The sequence below is a fragment of the Haemaphysalis longicornis genome, unplaced genomic scaffold, assembly GCF_048455015.1.
Source record: "Haemaphysalis longicornis isolate Haplotype H1 unplaced genomic scaffold, Haemaphysalis longicornis Haplotype H1 scaffold_63, whole genome shotgun sequence".
NCBI classification, from domain to species: Eukaryota; Metazoa; Arthropoda; class Arachnida; order Ixodida; family Ixodidae; genus Haemaphysalis; species Haemaphysalis longicornis.
The window spans coordinates 747475-768284 of NW_027526411.1; the positions used below are offsets into that span (position 1 = coordinate 747475).

At 47.5% G+C, this 20810-nt stretch overlaps 1 pseudogene; it reads left to right on the forward strand.

Moving 5' to 3' along the window:
• Nucleotides 1-20156: 20156 nt before the first annotated feature.
• LOC144144134 (large ribosomal subunit protein uL1 pseudogene) lies at nt 20157-20810 on the forward strand (annotated as a pseudogene).

Consider the following 20810-nt stretch of genomic DNA (forward strand, 5'->3'; position numbering starts at 1 on the left):
ACAGTCTACGCCCAATTTCACTTACGTCCTGTGTTGGAAAACTGATGGAACGTATGGTCCTGCACCGTCTCACTTGGCTCCTCGAACATAACCAATTCTTTGATTGGACTATGACTGGGTTCCACGCTCACAGGTCAACACAGGATACAATGATGCGAATCCAACATGAGGTGTACGCATATCCGGGTGCAGCCCAACTTAGAGCAATCGGGAGTCAAGACTTCCAAAAGACGTTTGATGCAGTTTCTCACTCTACCATTCTTGAGCAAATCCGGATGCTTACGCCTAGCTCCCTACCGTATAACTACATTCACAATTTTCTGACCACATGACTTCACTCTCTAGTATTAGAGGACTACCGCCAAACCCCCTGGACTCCTATCAGGGGCGTTCCATAGGGATGTCTTTTCCTCTACTCTTTTCAATTTAGCACTTCGCCCTCTGCCTCGTCTGCTTCATTCCATTCCTAATCTCTCCTTTGGACTGTACGCTGACGATATAACCCTGTGGTGTTCTACAGACAGCCCAGCTGAACTGTAAGACACACTTCAGGCTGGCATTGATGCTGTCCACTCTTTCGGGACAAGCGTAGGTCTCACACTATCTCCGCAGAAATCTGAGTACCTCGTGGTCACTGACGAGCGTTTGCGGGCTAAAGCTAGCGACCAACTTTCTCAAATAGAACTCACGATTGATGCCACCCGTCTTCCACGTAAGGCCTGGCCGCGCGTCCTCGGCTTTGACCTGCCTGCAGGATGATGGGAAGGCCTCAGAGTGGCTCAATCGATGTAAGGTTCAAATTACCCAACTCACTCACATAAGCGGCCGGCTTACCCGACGTCGCCAAGGCCTACGAGAACACGATATTACGCGACTTGTGAACTCTCTAATACATACTCGCATTCTTTCCGCCCTGCCATACGTAAAATTAACGTCATCGCAACGATCCCAACTTGAGCGGCTCCTCAGGCCTGCCACACGTGTGGCTCTAGGGGTACCTAGATACGCCCCCCTCGCTAAATGGGAGGCTGCTCAGCTTTCGTGTCACTGTCAGAACAGTTTGATCTTCATCTGGCGGCCCAACACACTCGTCTCTAGCTTACTTGGCATGGCCGTTGGCCGTATTCTTCTTTCCTCACTTCATTACGAGGTATCGTCCTTACCCGAAATTACACCGACATACCCCCCTTGGTATCCGCCCCTTGCGTAACAGTTCCTACCATTCCAATCAACGTATCCGCAACCTCACATCCAGGACGTCGTCGACCTCGAATATGCACTCTTCGCTACCGCTACGGTGATCTATCAACAGTTACGTACACAGATGCCCCCTTCTCCGCAAAAGACGCACGCGGGGTCAAAGTAGTTGTTCGTCCTGCCCACCCGCCCTTGCAGAAAAGATACTCGGGCGTTTCTTACGTCCTGTCTCTCGAGGCTGAAGCAATCACTGACGCCATCTTATCCTTAGACGTGAGTCTCAGCGACAGTCAGGATGCTCTCCGCTTGCTCCAGGAGCAGTTGCTTCCCATCAATATGATGCGTACACTCCATACTCATCTGGCGAAACACACTGGTTCTAGTCACGTGCTGGACTGGGTTCCTTGTCACGCAGGCGTCCCGGGCAACGAGCTGGCGCATCAGCTCGCCCGTGCTCCATCCAAACCTGGAGACTCGGAGACGCCCTGGCCAACCCCTTTCCACCAACCCACGCAGGCGCGACTAGCCCGTCTACATCAACGCCAGACTGTGCACGTGTTAGTCAGCAATAGACAGACTCTACCGTCTCCCTCTCACCTTTTACCCCGGGCGGATGCTTGTCTTATACGGCAAGCGCAAACGACAGCCTTCCAACCCCACACATACTACATCGATTAGAAGGCCATCGCAGCCCTGCAGGGTCCTTTTAAGTGTTCTGGCTTTTCCAATACGACGCATGTTCTTTAGGAATGTTGTTCTTCTCAACCGTCACTATCAACTCATCTGAAATCCCTTTCACCTCCTCCCTCTTCTCTCCAAGACTGGCTGGCGCCGCCGGAGGGACCGGATCGAGCGGCCTGGTGGCGAGCTCTGGTGGCTCACGTTCGTCAGGTCCTCCCGTCTGTATAGATATTTTTTTCCTTTCAGAACCCCGGACTTTGGGGGTCTTTTTTTGTGTGTGTGACAATAAAGTTTATCAGCGGCAGAATTTAGCCAAGGCTTCTTCTCAACGATGGGTCATATGTGTATCCTTACACAGGTTATTGAGAAATCCGTGAAGCATCAAAACCTCGTAACGCAGACATGATATCTCAAGAAAAAAAAGTTCATTCAGTTCTCCCTGGTGCAGAATTAGACGCACTGTGAGACTAAGGGACAGCGAAGACTTGCATTACGTTTTTGGAAGACATACATAGCCGACGTATGCCCAAGGCAATCCTCCACGAAAAGGTGAGGAGAGTGGCAATTTCCTCATAAGGACCGGCATCAGATAACAAGGCACTAGCTTTTCAAAAAGTTCAAGAGGAGGCATAGACGAGGTATTTAGGAAGCTTAATTGCAAGCAGTAAGGTAGACGAGCAACTGGAGGTTGTTTGAGCTACTTGAGACTTGCGGCCGGGAGTGATTTCTTCAGTGAGTCGAAAGCTAAGCTGCAAAAAATGCTGCGGGAGCTAATAATGTAAAATACCAGTCCTAGGAATCAAAAAAGATATAAAGAACTAGAAAGCCAAGTCCACCAGACAAGCTATTTCTAGCTTGTTAGAAATAGAAATGCAAGCTATGCACCAGACAAGCAAAAGCCTCTTCGCTTAGATGGTGAAAGACTAGAAGAGGACGATGAATGTTACTATCTTTGTCAAGCTGAAGCTGCTGATCAAAATCATGGAAAAGAAATCAGGCGCAGAATTTCGCTAAGGTACAATCGGCAGGCACTATCAACTAAATATTATTCTACAACCTCTGTAACTAAAAAGAAAGTTATTGAAACGCGGTGCACTTATGTCATGATGTGTTGGGCAGACACTTGGGGAGTTACTAGATACATCGAAACGACATCTTGGCAGCCAAACAAGCCATAAAGGTTATGGTGGTTGAACTCAGTTTGTCGGCCTTTAAAACTGGGGAGAAGGAAAATATGGGAATGGAGACCCGGGATTTCACTCAGAATGGAGGGCCAAGCTTCGACCAGGCCTAAATCCTAGCGGGGTTTTTAAATTTACACCCTTCTAGAAGTGCAACTAAGTTCAATTTTCCTGCATAGCATAGCACTCGCAATCCCCTGAGAATTTCTGCGACCAAACGCCTCTCTCCGCATCCCGTGTGATTTATTATAAAACTGACTAATGGGTATCCTTCACGCCTACCACATAATACTTCTCATGAGTAAGGAGTCGTTTCAGAACAGCATTGTGGTACATTGGAAAAAAGCGTGATTCCCAGCCGTTGCCCATAACCACACGCCCCCAGGATGAGTCTATGTATTGAGAGCAGGGGAGATTTCCTAATTGTGAACGAGTTCACGGTGAACTACGTAAATATTGAAAGTAATAGATAATTCAACAATTGTTATACATGTTCGTGCATTCAGTATACTGACCCACCCGGTATACTAAATGAACGCAACCGGGCGATGCCTGCGTAGCGGTAGTACGCGGCCATCACGCGCGCCTGGTACTACGGCTAGTTTTACTATAAAATTTGCTCATTTTGCAAAAAATAAATACATCGTGCTTTGAGCGACAGAACTGTTTCCTGCGACTAGCAAGTTAGCTGCATTTTCTGGGGCAATATGCGTCTGTAGTGCTTATTTTGTTCTTTTAGAACACAACGAGGGCAGCGGTCAGCCAAGCAAACAAAAGAAGAATAGAAGAAGAATAGAAATTTATTTCAGACAACAAGAAAGATACAAGTTGCCTGGGGGGACCGGCGTAAAGGCACAGAAGGCCTGACAAAGCGCCGATTCACCCGATTACACACGCATAAATCACCAGTCATACATGAACATTCATTGGGTAAGGAAGAAAAAAAACAGAATAAAAAAAAAAAAGAAGATACATCGCAATTGAGAAATACAATTGTTATGCCATTGGACACTGAACATAAGCACATGTGGATTTAGTTTTGGATTTGTAAAAGGTAGGCATGAATCTTTTTTTTAAATACATGAATCGAGGGGCTTTCCTGAATTAATGCGAATACAGTAGGGTGTTCATTTAGGATATCTGGAATTTGGTATGTCAACTTTTGTGCACCGTAGTTGGTGCGAAGCTTATCTTTCTTGTACGTGATATGCCGTAAATTGTGGCTGTGGTCTTTCTCGGCAAATTTTCTTGAAAATTCAGTAGGGTTGCATTTAACGTCGTGGTACGCGACCGTAGCTAATTTTTTAAGTCGGATATAGTTAATTGTTAACAGTTCATGTTTTTGGAAAAGTTGTGCTGTATGTGAGCGAAAGGGCAGCAGTTCAATTAAACGGAGAGCTCTTTTTTGTAATAAATAGAGATAGCTGAGGTTCGTTTTCGTCGTTGTCCCCCATATAAGAAGGCAGTAGTGAAGATGCGAGTGTATTGTTGCGTAGTAAATTTGCTTTTTTAACCATACTGGTAATAAGTGACGCAACGTACAGAGCATGCCAACTGCTCGGGCAATGCTGTTTCGTAAGTGATTGATGTGAAGGGACCAATCTAAACATTCATGAAAGAAGACACCGAGAAATTTGTGTGATGTAACGCGATCAATATGTTGTCCCTCAAAGCTAATATTCTTTTCGCTGCTATACGTTTTATTACGGGGCCTAAATACCATATACTTAGTTTTTTTGGGGTTTAAGTTTAACCTGTTTGCACTTAGCCAACTAGATAGATTTTCTAGCCACTGATTGGCTTGCGACTTAAGGACATCAATATCTGGTCCAGAGAAAAATACATTGGTGTCGTCAGCATACAAAATAATGTCTGGCGTTAGAGGTATGTTTGCTATGTCATTAATGTATACAATGAAAAGTAGAGGGCCTAGAATTGACCCTTGCGGAACTCCACATGTGATTTCGCCGAAATGAGAGGTCGCATTGCCAATTTTAGTGTACTGCACACGGTTTTCTAGGTAACTTTTCACGATGTCCAAGGCAATTCCTCTTACACCGTATCTGGAGAGTTTGATCAATAAAATGTCATGCTTTACAGAGTCAAAGGCTTTTTTGAAGTCAAGAAATAACCCAAGAGTAAATAGTTTATTTTCTATGTTGTCAATTATTTTGTCTTTAATATTCAGTAACGCCATTTCAGTGGATTTTTTCTTTTGAAAGCCATATTGATTTTGTACTATAATGTTCTTCTGCTGCAAGAAATGAGTAAGTCGCGAGTTTATTGTTTCTTCAATAACCTTAGAAAACATAGGTAAAACAGAGATTGGCCGGTAATTACCAAGATCGTTTTTATCTCCTCCTTTGAAAATGACAGCTACCCTTGCGATTTTAAGTTGGTTGGGGAACGTTCCTGAGCTTAGAATAAGATTGCATATGTGCGATAGAGGTAAACAGATAACATGAGCGACTGCTTTAAGAGGTGCTGCCTTTATTTCGTCCACACCGCAAGCACTACTATTCTTTAGTTTATTTAACAGGCCGTACATCTCTTGCGCTGTAGTAGGAGACATAAAAATTGATGAGTCCGAACAATTAATATAGGATGTACAGCTAACACTATTAGCCGATGCAGAGGCGCAAAAACCTGCATTTAGGAAATAATTATTGAATTTGTTTGCTAGGAAAGTGCCCGAATATGGTATGCCCTCAATTACTATTTCTGATATTGTTTCCCTCTCGTTCTTGTTCCGTAGTGTATTTACGCAATTCCAAACCTTTCTGGAATCATTAGAGATACTGACAAACCTATTTTCATAATACAAGTTACGTGCGTGTTTAATATCATATGTCAACTTATTTCTAATTTTTTTGTACTCAGCTAACTGATCGAGGTTTTTGGTTCGAATAAATGATGCAAATAGTTTGTCTCGTCCTTTTATTCTCTTGAGTAAAGAGGCATCAATCCACGGTTTTCTAGATTTTTTGTGTTTTTTTAGCTGCTCTAGAGGAAATGCACTATCATATAGTTCTTTAAATAGTTTTAAAAAAGTGTCATAGGAAAGAGTGGGATCGTTTGTCTGCATTACAGGGTCCCAGCTGGCTTCCTCCACTAAATGCTTAAAAAAATCGATCTTTTCTGCAGATAATATTCGGCGCAGAATAGGTGCGTGGTCTGTATGTTTGTTGTGCTGGGTTATGTAGGGTGAAAAAAAGAGAAAGAACGGCATGTGATCACTTATATCTGATATTAACACTCCGGCAACGGATTGGTCAATTTTAAAATTCGTAAAACATACGTCTAGTAACGTTTCGGACGTACTTGTCACCCTTGTCGGTATGTCAATAATACTTCGACAGCCAAAAGAAAGAAAAATATCAAGTAGCTTTTGAACAGACGAATCCACCAAGAGCAAATTAATATTGAAATCACCGGTAACGATGGTAGGTAGACCAACGCACGCACAATACTCTAAAATACGCTCAAGAAATTCTATAAATGGGGTTGTAGCACCATTTGGAGGTCTGTAAAGTACAACCAACATTGTATTCAAACACTTTACAAGCACACATTCGTAGTTAGCATCTATGAATGAGTATTCTGGAACCACTTCGTAATTGAAGGTGTTTTTTACATATATAGCAACACCCCCTCCCCTTTTGCTAGTTCGCGAAACTGAGATGCAGTTGTACCCTGAAAAATTTACAACGGGGCATTCGTTAGAAAACCAGGTTTCAGTGAAAGTTAAAAAGTCGAATGTATGACCTAAGGCATCTAAAAAAAAGTTGACGGAATCATGCTTGTTCCGTAAACTTCGCGCGTTAAGATGAAGTAAAGAAAATTGCTTGGTGCCATTTAAGGCCCTGCGTTGTCTAAACGTAGCAGCATCGTGATAACTACATGTTTTATCGCGTGTAGGCATGTGCCTTTATGGCGTAAGAAAATTAGTGAAGTCCTGGTGCTATCTTATTTGGTCAAGGTCACTGGCTCCATTAATCCTTAGTATTCTGTCATGTTGACTGCGCCGAACAAAGAATTTTCCGTCCTTGACCCACGCGAACTGGTATTCCATTTCTCTTGCCTTGGTTTTCATCTGCCAGAACAAGCGTTTGTTTTGAGCAGTCAAGTTTTCGTTGATGAAAACCTTTGATTTCTTCCTTCTTAGTTCACTTCTTTTTGCAAGCCAAGCGTCACGGGTATAGCCGGCTGAAAAGCGCACTATAATAGGCGATGGCTTATCTTTCCCGTCTGCGCCTGCCCTAGAACGCAGCCGGTGAGCGGCTTCAATATCGTTTTCAGATAGCCTAGGAAGTTCCAGGTCATCTGCCAGAAGATTCAGTTTTTCTATCACTTTTTCATTAGTCTGTTCGGCAAGTCCATGGATTTCTAGGTTAAGACGTCTGCTGTATTGATCAAGGTTATTAACTTCTTGCCTAAGCATTTCCACTTCTCGTTCATTTGTCTGTGCTTCGAGTTTTTCCACCCGCTTTCTTAAACTGCTCATGTCAGCTTCCCGTGTAACCTTAATTGCCGACATTTTTCGTATGCGGGTTCCAGACTAAGGTGACCTGAAACCTACTACGCGGTATCTCGTGAGGGCATGACGAATCTTTCCGGGAAAACTACTTGGCGCTGAATTCCTGATGCAACTGGTTGTTTAGGAGGGTATACCGAGGAACTGTCACATTCAGTGTGGTCGCGATACTCGTTTATGCATGGCGCTAGTCACAGTACTAAAACACCGGGACACTGGTTTACGCCCCGCGCTAGAACGCAACGCGTACTCAAAGAACACACAGTTACACTTGTTTTTCAACGCCTCGCGCTAGAACGCTTCATCTCCGTGGCCTACCCCCGGCGGTCTCATCACCGTTGGCAAAAACGCAAAGGCGCCAAGAATATACTTAAAAGAACGTCGAGGGCAACAAACACCCCAAATATTGTAAGGCGGATAAAAGGAGTAGGGTACAAGGGTTCACTCCCGCCATTAACCTCATAAGAAGCCCTACTAGGCGCACATGGCCTGATGTCCGCCATGACTTTCATGCCATGCGCACAAAAAGACCCCCCCTCCTCCCCTTAAATGCTGGGGCATTCACTTTTTTGGGGGGGAGAGGAATGACGTCTGGCTGCTGATTACAGACTAGAACGAGCGGAAAGCAAAGTCGATTCAGCTAAACGATCTGAGAGTGGCTTGTGTTTGTGGTTTTATTAACACAGACAACGCATTTCAATCACCCCCCCCCCCCGTTCCTTAATTCACGCTAGCCTGCTCTTATAGTAAAGGTGCTGTTTTAGCGAAGAAGTCCCCGTGGCTTTAAAATCCTCAATTCTGGTATACTGCTTCACAGATTCCTCACTACTGGCATACAGCTTCGATGTCGCTGGGCTACGCTCACGGCTGTTGGTGCACGCACGCGCTGGCACTACCAAGTGGGCGGAATTTTATGGCTGTGTCTAGAGTGCCGTCCGACGGCACTATACGAACTTTACTAAAGTGACGTCCGGCGTTTTGAAAATTGCCGCGCTTGGCACTACTTAGGTCTCTATTAACGCAATGTAACGCAAACTAACGTAACAGAACCTAACGCACCGAAAAAAAACATTCAAAACAACGAAAACTGATCTAAGAAATGAACATTTTAATTAAAGTGAAGGTAAAGTTCGCCGGGTATCTGCTCCTTGCGTTGGATATGTCGGCAAAAGGCGATAGTCAACCGGAGCCCCTGCCAAGTAGAGGCCTCCCTTCTCTTTTCCGCTCGCCTCGCATGCTGTTCCTTTCCCGTCTCGTTCCTCCCAAGATAACACGCTAGAAGTTTGCTCAAGCCCCTTTAAATTTACCCCGTTCTACTACTGCAAGTCGGGTGTCTCGATGCTAGCGCTGCCGTACTGCGGAGACGCGCGTGAATTGAGGCTCCCTAATACAACATTAGTAGAACCACGATGGCCTACTGCGCGAGCGTTCCAAGCGGAACGTGTATCCCACCTAGTGGAAGCTGTTGTTGCGATTGCCGTTTGACTTCTTAAATGACGCCAGGAGGTAGCGCTGGCAACAGCAGGCGACAGTTTCCTGCCGTGCATGTATTATTTCATTTGGTATCGTAAAAACCAAGTATTTATGAATATTTAATAAAGGGACAGTGTAAATACCTCTTGTGTATTGATTTTGTGCATTATATTTGCGTAATATCTTGTGCAACAATGGTGACAAGTATGAACACTGACACAGAACGTAGACGTTTAGATTTGGCTGTAAATATATAAGACATGCACTGACACCGGACTTGGATATTTAGATTTGGCTGTGAGTACATAAGACTATTGCGCAAATATCGTTTTACTTTCGCCGGGTGGCTGAATAGAGTAACCGAAAGACAGACCAAAATTTCTGTGTGTACGTAGCCCAAGAAAGACCATCGTCTTTAAAAAAGTAACAAGATGGCCAGAGCCGGGCTCGAACCACCGCCCTGTGAAACAAGAAGCTAAAACGGAACCTCTACACCAGAACGACTCTGGCATGTGTCAGCTGTCTTAAAAATTCGTATGTCGTCGCACCGCACCCTAGCCAGGTGTGTAGCGTCAGCTAGAATGCCATCCGACAGCACTCTAGACACTGCGAAAATTTATTCCGCATACCAAGGTGTAGAATCGCAGTAGTCGGTACGAGGTGGTCTTCGCTTACCCATGCTTCCTAAGGTATCAGTCGATGGTCGTCAATGAATTCCAGCACAACCGCTCGTCGGGAACAGGTTCGCTGGCAGCAGGTAGGATAGGCAAGCACAAATGATAGTAGCTGGTCAGCAGCAGAGATATTCTTTTCCACTGGTAATGATGATTATCTTCTTTGATTGTTACAACCCTTTTTCATCCTCTTTACATTGGTGGCTCAGGACAACAAATTTTCCTTTGTAAAACGATGCGAGAAGGTGTTGATTAGTAACAGATTTTGTTCACAAATGGAAGTCCTCTACGCGGTTGGTGAAAAGAGGGATTGGTGGGTACGGGGGTATATCGTCATCAGTAGCACACATGTTAAAGCGGCTCAGCTTGGCTCCACTTCAACACCACCGGCAAGTCGCCCGTCTACAAAAATCATGCACCCCTCCGTGTAACGACGACGACGGTTGAACGTGAAGCTTACTCATGATGGATTCTTTGGTTGGCCAATCCCACACTGCGAGTGTGTGCTACTGTGGAGGTACGCACCACTTTCCTAGAATACTGACAGCAACTCCCGGGTGCACTCTGTAGGCCTGACGTTTGGGTTTGGGGTGTACGGCGCGAATCGGTACCTGCTGCTTGGCGTTCGCTTCGACTATGTCGAAATAGAGAAGTTCCACCTGGTGTCAAATCCTTTTTCTTTAAATTGCACGCCGGTGTTTTACCTGTGAAAACGTGGATGCAGGAGAAGCGCCTCTTTGTCCCGTGAGTGTGGACTCGGCAGTCGCGGCACGCCCCAGGGATCTGTATTATCTCCCCTCCTGTTTAACATCGCATTCATTGGCCTTCCCGCTGCCCTAGAGCAAATACCCAACCTTCGACATGCCCTTTATGCGGATGATATCACTTTGTGGACGGGCACCGATTCCCTCGGGGGCATTCAAGAAACTCTCCAACGTGCTGCGGACACAGTGAACGCGTATGCCCAAGCCAATGGCCTCCGCTGTTCTCCTCAAAAGTCCGAATTAATTATAGTTCGTAAGCACAGCCTCAACTCTGACCCTGACCAAATCTCAATTACCCTCGACGGACACACTATACAACCGGCTAGAGCCCTGAAGATCCTGGGTCTTACTATCCAAGCCAACACTAGAAACGACCAAACACTTTACAACCTCAGTAAAGCTACTGATCAGGTAATACATATGATTCGTCGCATCACCAACCGACACCAAGGCATGAAAGAAAAAGATACTCTTCGGCTCGTTCAGGCCTTTGTCATATCCCGCCTCACTTACGTCGCGCCATATATTGTCCCAACTCGAACCGACAGCGACAAACTCGATCGCCTCATTCGCAAAGCAACAAAACAAGCTTTGGGTCTCCCGATGAGCACGTCTACGGCCAAACTACTTAGCATGGGGCTCCACAATACCATAGAGGAGCTCATCGAAGGACACCTTTCTAGTCAACGCTTTCGACTTGCCCAAACCAAAGCAGGCCGCGCGGTCCTTCGAAATATTCAATGGTCATGCCCTGACAAGACTCACCTGGTCACCGTCCCCGACACTTGGCGCCAGTCCATTTTTGTGCGCCCCATTCCCAGAAATATGCACCCGGACCTCCACCCTGGTCGTAGAGAAGCCCGAAGCAAAGCCCACGAAAAACTTTACAGCAGCCGATCCGACGTAATGTACACAGATGCGGCCAGTTACTCAGATAACCAAACTATGGTGGCCGTGGTAACATCTAAGAACGCCCTCATCACCACCGCTTCAATCCGGACAACTTCCTCCCTGGACGCTGAAGAATTAGCTATTGCGCTCGCCCTTACCCAAACCACCTCCAAGATTATATTGACGGACTCGCAAGCCGCCTGCCGCAGGCTCTTGTCGGGACGGGTGGCCCCCGCCACAAACCGACTTTTGAATGAACATCCGCCTGCCCATCGGGTGGACATTGTGTGGACTCCCGCCCACTCTGCACTGACGGGCAACAATTTTGCTCATCAACAGGCTCGAGACCTCACTCACCGAGCCGCTGAGACCGGGGATGTTTCCGCACCTCTCCTCACCTACCAAGAAATCACCCAATACTACCGAACCACGAGACAGACCTTCCCTAGTCCTCACACATCTTTGACCAAAAGCCAAGAAACCACACTCAGACAAATTCAAGGAGGTACTTTTCCCCACCCTATCCGTATGCATTTACTCTTCCCTACACAGTACTCTGATAAGTGTAAATTCTGCCACGAACCAGGAACTCTGGCACACATATTATTCGACTGCACAAAAAACTCGGACCTTCCGCCTCTGAACCCGTCCCCTTCCCCTGAGCAGTGGGAGATACTGCTGTCCAGCTGTCGACCTGAGGACCAGCTACTGCTTGTGACCAGGGCTACGGCAGCCTGGACAGCACATGGGCTCCTGGACTGAGGAACCACTCTCGCATTATTGCGTAATAAAGTTGTCTCTCTCTCTCTCTCTGTACCCTGCGTATGAAGCCCGAAACAATGGAACATGTGTTCCTGGATTGCTGGGACGCGGTCTTTCTGTGGGATGTGCTACAGCGTACCCTGAAAAAGGATTTCCCTCGTGATTGTCACGGCATACGGTTCCTGTGTGTAGAAGACTGTAATGGTGTACCTTATGATTTGCTAATGCTTTTGGTCTTGCACGGCATATGGAGGCCTCGCATGGCTTTCCGCATCAGTGATATCGATGCCAGGCCAGCGAGGCAGTACTTCTGCGAGAACGTCAGACGGATAGTAAAGTGTGGAAGGTCCAGCCGTGTGTACCGGACTGGCTTTTGGAGGTGGAAAACGTATTGAACATGCCGCGTTCTTAATTTGAGCCACGCTAGCGCTCAAATTAATCTCAAGCGCTCAATCGGTACACGTGACACCAAGATCTCATCATGCTCAGAGAAAGTTGGCTTTTCTGTAGGGCGTACAAGCGCATCAATAAGAACACTAAAGCTTCGCTTTAATTTTGTGCCTACGGTATAATAACAAAACCGGCTTGTAGCACGAAGATGATCTTCTTCCTGCACCACGGAGGTCACGGAAGACTAATCACAACAAGAGGATGCCACCGTACTTGCCACCGTACTGCAGAGCCAGCATGTCTTCTAACTTCTCGAAGGCCGCACGCCGGCCTCGACTGCGCGACGTAGTGTTGCCGTGACGAGCTACCAACAGCCACCGCATCGAAAACACCGGATCGGCTCCGCATCAAGTGCAGAACAGGACGCGAGACGTTTTTATTTTCAGTTTATTTTTGAACTCAACTTAGACTGGTTAGCTTTTCTGATTTTTCGGATAGAGGTTAGTGTCAAATTGTGCTTGTAACCGTAACATCAATCTCTTTAGTAGTGTTGTCTAGATAAATGTTCGTATCCGTCGTTTACGCCCGCCTCAAGCGCCTGTCTCGGTTCCGCGACGCGAGTACCGAGGACTAGCTTCCAATACCACCACAGTAACCCCCTCCTGCTTGGGTAGCGATGCTGCCTACAGCATTTTTAAATAAATAAAATAACTAAAATAAGGAACCCGCGGTTCAGGTGAGCTGAAGACACGGCGAAAGCTTTGGCTTGAAAGGAAGGCCTTAGGCTCGAACAAAGGGAAGGGTTGAGCGGGTGGGAGGCAAACGCCATGTTCCCTTCACTTTACCCTAACAAATCCCGGCTATCCAAAATGTTCCCTCAAACACACATAGACTGATGCAATAAATGCGGAAGCCCTTCCAACTTATTTCATGCAACATGGGTCTGGCCTCTCATCTGGCCTTCAGGAAACAACACCAAAAACACGTCACGCTATAGGAGGCAGCTCTGGCCAGCTCCGACTTTGGAATTCAGAAGGACCTAATTGTTCGAGCCTGGAGAGGAGCAGAATAGTCTGGGGCCCTGGAAGGGGGGCACCAACCCCAAGACAATCGCGACACCTTCTTTTTTCCCTAATAAATGTTTCTCTCTCTTGAGTTGAAGAGAGCTTAATACGTGCCCTGGAGTAGGTAGGTGAAAAGCAGGCGACGATGGTGTGGAAACGGGACACATATCTTTGGACCGACCTTGTTAGATCACTGAAGAACCAAATTCTGGGACACCTAAGCGTATCTCATGATGTCGTTAGTTCCATATCATTAGTTTTGAATTTTGAAAGGATGTCGCTGTAGTACTGTGCACGCCCCCATGTTTCACAGAAGCTGTTGATGCAAGCCGTGCTCAGTCTATCGCCGTATACGCAGCACCGGTGAAATTTGCGCAGTAAATATCGCGTTGAAGGCAGAGCATTTATTCTTGGCGGGATAAGGATCTGGGGGCCTAGGATGTCATGTTTCCGGGGCTGCCCGTGTCCTCTAATTTTCCTCACCATATTCTTCCCTTTGGGTTTTAGGACGTTTTCTTCGTCTTTAGGTTACTCTGGCTGACAGGCTACGCCAGGCGCCGTTGAAAGCCGTACATATACACAATTAGCTGGAAATTGCGCTCTTCCTCCGCTGGTAGCTACTTGTGTGATTCCAAATTTCTCCTGTAGTGATGAGCACATGTTTACGACGCACGTTTCGACGTCCCAGGCCACAAAAAAATCTACACCTTCACCTTTATTCAGCTGGAACAGTCGATCGTGGACGCTGCGGTGGCTTTGTGCTCGTCTCGCATTCCGAAGGACCTTGCATTAGATCTTTCTTAGCGCAAAGGTTACCTCGCACTGTTTGCAACTAAATTAGTTCATTTATTCATAGCGGATTCCCTGAGATATGTGGCGCCACTCCGAGGATGCCCTTACCTCATTTTTATTCTTTTGGCAGCAGGGAATTTTGTTTTATTTGTCAGTCTTTCTGTGTACCCTAAATGCCGATCTTCGACTTATGCAGGAAAACAACGCTCTCGCAAAAATCCTCCTCTGCGCCGTCTAATGACGACGGTGGGTGAACGGGAAGATGTCTTGCGATGGATTCTTAGGTTGGCCAGTCCAACTCTGCGAGTATGTGACTCGCCTGTTACGCATGGTGATGTCGAAGATGCGTACATGACAGCTAACTCCTCAGCCATAGTTGGTAAAGCCTTGCCTTTGATTAGAGCGCTTGCCAGAAATGGTTTGACAGGGCGAGGTCCGCCAAAAAGGGAGTTCACCACCCCCAAGATACGTGGCGATGGAGTAAATACACTTAATGTAGCGCAAAATGCCGCCATTTATTTCGCCAGAGTTTGTTTGTGTAACGCCGAATGGTTGAATTTAACCTTTTGAAAGCCGTCTTCCATGCGAAATCTTTCTTCCACGTAAAATGACGCTCCGCCCTTTTCCGTGCCACATATTTTTTTAAACCTTAAAGGTGCACTGACACGAAAATTTCATGTTCCACTTTTATTGTTTTTATCGATGCTTAATGGTCTGGCGAACCCGAAACAGCCCTTCAAATACTTCAGCGCGCGATAGTTCATTACATTGAACGGCCTGAAAATCGTTTGTTTCAAATTCCCGCGCTTTCATCCCGAACGGCGCATATGACAGACTCCCGGACAGACGTCACCGCTTTGTGCGGACGTCACCGGCGCCCGCTTGAGAGGGTGTTGCGCCCGCTCGCCGTTCGTGGGGTCGCGCGCGTGAAGGGACGTCACGAGTTTTTGACGAGCGCTGTCGCGTCACTTCTTTTCCTCTCTTGGATTGACGTCACGCTGATGTCCATTTGCTGAGTGCCGCTCCGCGCGCTGCTCCGTCGGCGCGATAAATGAGATCCAATTGAACTACGTTCTTCGCGTCGCAGGCCGCTCATATTTCAGCCAGGGTATTATGTTGAGTGAAGGAAGCGAACTGTGCAATAATATTAACGCCGAAAATTGGTGTCAGTGCTCCTTTAAGTCAGGTGGCGGCAAGTTCTTCGGTACCTTGAGCACCATGGTTTCTGCTTCCTTGCTTGCTGTTATGCTGTCTAATATGTCGGCAGAAGCCGCTGCTAATTCCGGTCGGTACTTGTCCCAGTTGACAACCTGGGCAATCTTAGAAGCCCGTAGTCGATATCCTGCTGCGTCAATAAAGATAGGGTAATGTTCACTACCCATTCGGTCTGGAGCCACTGTCCATCCTAACTGAATATCAATTGAAATAAAGGTTAAGTCAATGTCACTAGTAGCACAAGGAGGCCCGAAGAATGGTGGAGTGCCATCATTTCCAACAGAGATCCAACCTATCAATGGCGTCTGCTAGATGGTTTAATCGCGCATGTGTCGCTTTATCTCGCCACAGCGGAGGGTGCGCATTAGAATCTCTACATATAATACGTGGGAGGGACAACGGCCACAGAGTTGTTCCAGGAACGCCTTCATATCAACATTTTTCCGTGGTGGCAGGTAGACCAGCCCAATTCCATTGTATAATAAAGCACTCTGATTTTGTCTTCGTGGTGACCGGTTGCTTAAGCAGAGATATCATGCTCCGGCAGGAGCGTCGCAGAAAATCCCAATATTAGTGGTTCCAAGCTAAGCATGGTCTCAGGAAAGGTCTTTAAAAAGCTTGGTGCCATAGAAGCAAGGTGAGGCCGGACGGCTGCAAAAAGGGCTCTCACAACATTCCTTCCGTCCTCCATCTTAGTTTCCGTTGAATGAACACGGCGCTCCTTCAAGACGTTGGCATATCTTTCACGCCCCATTTAATTTCCGCAGTCTTGAAGTCTGCGCCGAGATGAGGTGATCGAAGGGGGAGCTCTAATGACCCAGTGGTTGAGCACTTGCCGGATTTGCCATCATGTTGGATTCATTGTTTGCTTCCTGTGCGTTGAGAGCCGGGAAGCTGTCTGTGACGGGATGTGTCAACAGTGTTGGAGATGATCTGGGTCCCTCGACGAAGACTTTCCTCGTGTGCAGAGGGCTGACTCGAAATGGACAGCCGCTGCAACTTGCTGGGTGGTCGTCACTACAGTTGGCACAGGTGAAACCCGCAGTACATTTCCGGAAGTCATGCGGGCCACCGCGTCGCTTACAGCGCTGATCTCCTCTGCAGGATTCTGCCATATGGCCAAAACGCTGGAATTTGAAGCAACGAGGAGGCGCCTCCGTTAAGTCGGCCGTTTCATATCCTTGTAAATTCGAAGTTGATGGTTCTCGGCCGTTCAGTGTTTGGTGCCAACGACAACACCACATCGTCAGATGGAGTGGTTTTTCATCCGTTCACCGACGAGCCACTTCGACGAAGAATTCTTCTGACGTGCAGTACACCTTGAGGCCTGAGGTATAGCAGTAGGTCCTCTCGTATACCACTTGGGCACACCCCCTTATGATGCACGTGTTCTGCACGTAGGAGTGAAGGAGTCGAGCAGCAATTGCGATTCCTCCTACCTGGTTGATTCTTCAACAATACCTTAGCCTCCTTCTCCGTGATTACGTCGAGGAGCAAGACACCCTGAGCAGCGAACCTACTGAGAAAAGGCGCCTGCCCAAGCAAAGTCTTGAAGGCCGAGAATAGGACTATGGGGTTCACCTTACTGAGGTCTTGATCACTTTTAGCCGGCAACACAACCACTGGTATACCGACTGAGCGTTTTTTGCTTTTTTTGCGATGACTCACGGCCTTACAGCCTTCCTCGTCGACGTCAGTTATCCCTACGGCAAGTTCGCTGCCCCCAACAATCGTGTCAGCGTCTCTTTTAGAAGTAGCATCAATGGCATTGTCTCTTTTAGAAGTAGCTTCACTTGCATTCTCTTCGCCACCGATTACAACCGGTGAGCGCTCCATTGAGGCCGCGGGGCGCTCCACGGCAGGGGAACCATGTCAGGATCGCCGGTACCAGTGTCACCCGATCTTCGAGGCCCTGTCAGGGCGGCAGACTGCGAAGAGGACCCGGGAGAAGCATACGGAGAAAACTTCCATAACGAGGCAGGTGTTCTGGCTGAAATGGTTGTAAAACTCGCAAAATTATCGCAAAAAGAAGGGACAAAATACCAGGCAGATTACGAACGAGCTTCTTCATCTTCTTCCTCTCCTATCGCCTTTTCCGTCCCCCCTCCTCCTTCCTCCGCCGAGTAGCATGTCGGTGTCGAAATTCTGGCAAACATCTCGGCTTTGTCTTGTAATAAAGAGCCTTCTCTCTCTCTATAAGGACCCGCTCATGACCGGTTGCCAATTTATGCGTGCACGGGTTGGGAGTGGAGGTACGGGGGGAAGGGGGGAGGCGGGGCACCCGTAGCTATAGATCATTCCGACGAGGGCGCCGCCATCTTGCGTGCGCAGCGCCCTCTCGTAGCTGGCCGATTCGCTGGCTTAGGCGTTCGCTCTGCGGCGCATGGGCTCCTGCGGGAGCTCGGTGAATTTTTCGTTGTAGCGCGTTGTGCGTTCATTTCCGTAATATACTTTATCTGGGAAAGTTGTTGCATAGGACAAGTTTAAACGATCTGGCTTAAATTGGCGGCTTTTTGGGCCGCGGGGGAGCTGAAATTCGCCTCGAGGTAGCGTGGTCCGCGAATGTCTGCAATACTTCGTAACAATTTTTTTTTGTTTGCGTGTGTGTCCGGGATCGCTTATAGTGGGTATTTTGATCGCTTTACTGCAAAAACTGATGTTGGATAAAACGATCTAACCATGATAAGACCGGCGCCCATGGGCAACAAGCAGAACCGTGTGCCAGTGTAACAGACTTCAGGCTACATATCTCTGCAGGGGTTAATACAGGCATTTTGCGACATCAATATTTTGTATTAAATCTTATCGATATATAAACACTTTACCCTCACCTATAAACAAAACTTCTTCTTTCTAAAATTTTGAGCTGCTCTGCAGCATAATTTAGCCGTGCAACTAATATACAACATAAATAAAATAAACGACACAGCTCCTGGAGAGCGTCATATAAGGACATATTAAGTGTCTGCCACCGGGCAACCAGACATGCGTTCGCTTTTTCGTTGCTTAGTTTGATGTAGCCGACAGAGACATCACATTTGAGTAACAGACTGAACTCTTGGCTGGAGTGAGTGAGTGAACAACTTTATTTTGCCCGCATCGGGGATGCGGGAAGAATGGAGGTAGAATCCCCTTCAGTAGCCCCCTTCCGCTTCCCGTCAGATTTTCCGGGGAAAGGGACAACCTAGGGAGGTGTCACTGTGAAAATCGCCAAGGCCAGCCCACGCAAAACTTGGAGCTGAGTTTACCGCAATGTGACCGCAGCAACGGTGGAGATGTTACTAATACCATCTGCGGCAGAGGTAAGTTTTAGTGACCTATTTTAGTTTGGAAATAAGGTAGAATAATGTTCTGCAACTACTCCAAAGTAACTGTACAGAAAGAGCTCAGCAGAACAAAATTGCCTAAAATCTCGCCTGTAAAGCACACAAGCAACTCAAATGAACCTAGTCTGGCTCATTTATTAACATTTCCATAAAATAATGCGTAAAGTAAGGGTAAACCCGCACCCGCGATGCCTACAGAGCGTAGTCAAGGCAAAGAAGCAGCCGCGCCAGGCCCGCTGTGATCGGGCGCACACTCCAGAGAGGGGGAAAGGCGGCCCGCACCCCGCGACCGCTGCGTGCGAGAGTACGTTTCCCCCTCGCCCGATGGAACGGTCTATAGGCCTTATTTCCTTATTGATGACACCTCCGTTGTGTTGGCGTGAGGTCAAAACGCGGCCGTCTAACAGCCCAATACGTCCGGTGCGGTGTCCTGAGTGGTAGAGTGGATTGGGTTGTCGTGTTACACGAACAGTAAGATACCTACGCCACGGGAGGAAAAGAGACAGCTCTAAGTTTGTGGACTAGGATACAGCTCGGGTATTTCGAAATCTCTTTCAGGTAATTGGCTAGGACGTATGCTCAGTCATAAATTACAAACAAACGTGTTTTTGGTGCACTCCGTGGAGGGCATGCAGCTTCGCAGATCATCCGTTTCCACAGCGTGGAAGGGCACTAATTTTTCCTTTCACTTCACCCACGATCATTCATCATCATTGTCAGAGAAAGTTGTCCTGACTAGAGGGCGTATTGGAGCACAGCGGCATCAGTAAGGGGACTAAAGCTTCGCTTTAATACTCTCAACGTCCCCGCGTATCACACTTACGATGACCCAGACGGGGAGGTGCATGCCCTTTGGCTCTGCGTTCCTGTCACGGCATGACATCATTCAAAGTAGCGTGAGTGTTTTTAAACTTTTGTCTTGCATGCTAGGCTAAGTACCACATTTTACCAGAAGAGCGGAATCCTCCTCGAGAACGTACCTGGAGGAGGAGGAAAGTTTTCCAATGCACATTCCTTGTCTACTATGGCTCCAGCAAATGCGTTACTCTGGTAAGGCGTCACTCTTTCTCGGACCATATTCCCAATCGCCATTGTCAACCTTAAAACCAGTCCGTTCTGAGCCACAAGGGTCAATTCTGCGCAGGGATTGATAGCCGCCCGTTCCGTCCATGAAGTGATTCGTGAGCCATCGCCGTTAAGCAGGCGGCAGCCATGGACATTCACGTGCAACCCAGGGCAGTGGAACAAGGCATTCGAGCGGTTCTCAAGGAGGCGATGTTCAAACAGCTCCTCTTCGTCGAGACCGTGAAGCTTCACATCACCCTCTACAGCTTCAACCCTCGCGAGGACAAAGGCTTCGGCGGTGCTATAAGGCTCAAGCACGCCCCCAAATTTAGCTTCCAGGTGTGCGTTCTTGGGGATGAAGAGCACTGCGAAGAGGCGAAGGCGATCGGCCTGTCTTGCCGGACAAAAGAGTCAATTCTGAGAATGAGCAAGAACAAGAAAAGGCTGAGGATGTTTCCGAAAAAGTACGACGCCTTCCTAGCATCACCATCGGTATACGAAGAAATTCCCGCCGAGGTGCAGAAATATCTGGCCGCGTCGCGCAGGGAACCGGTGCTGATTACCCACGAAGAGTCAATGCAGGCCAAGGTGGAAGAGGTTAAGCATGTCGTCTTCTTCACGCCAATAGAACGTTCTGTCATCACAGCAACCGTGGGAAATGTGAAGATGACACGGGACAAGCTGCTGGAGAACGTTTGCACCGTTGTCGAAAGCCTGGATGCTCACCTAAATGGCAAGTGGGCAAACGTCCAGAACCTGCACATCAAGTCTTGCAAAGGAAACGCGTGCCAAATTTACTAA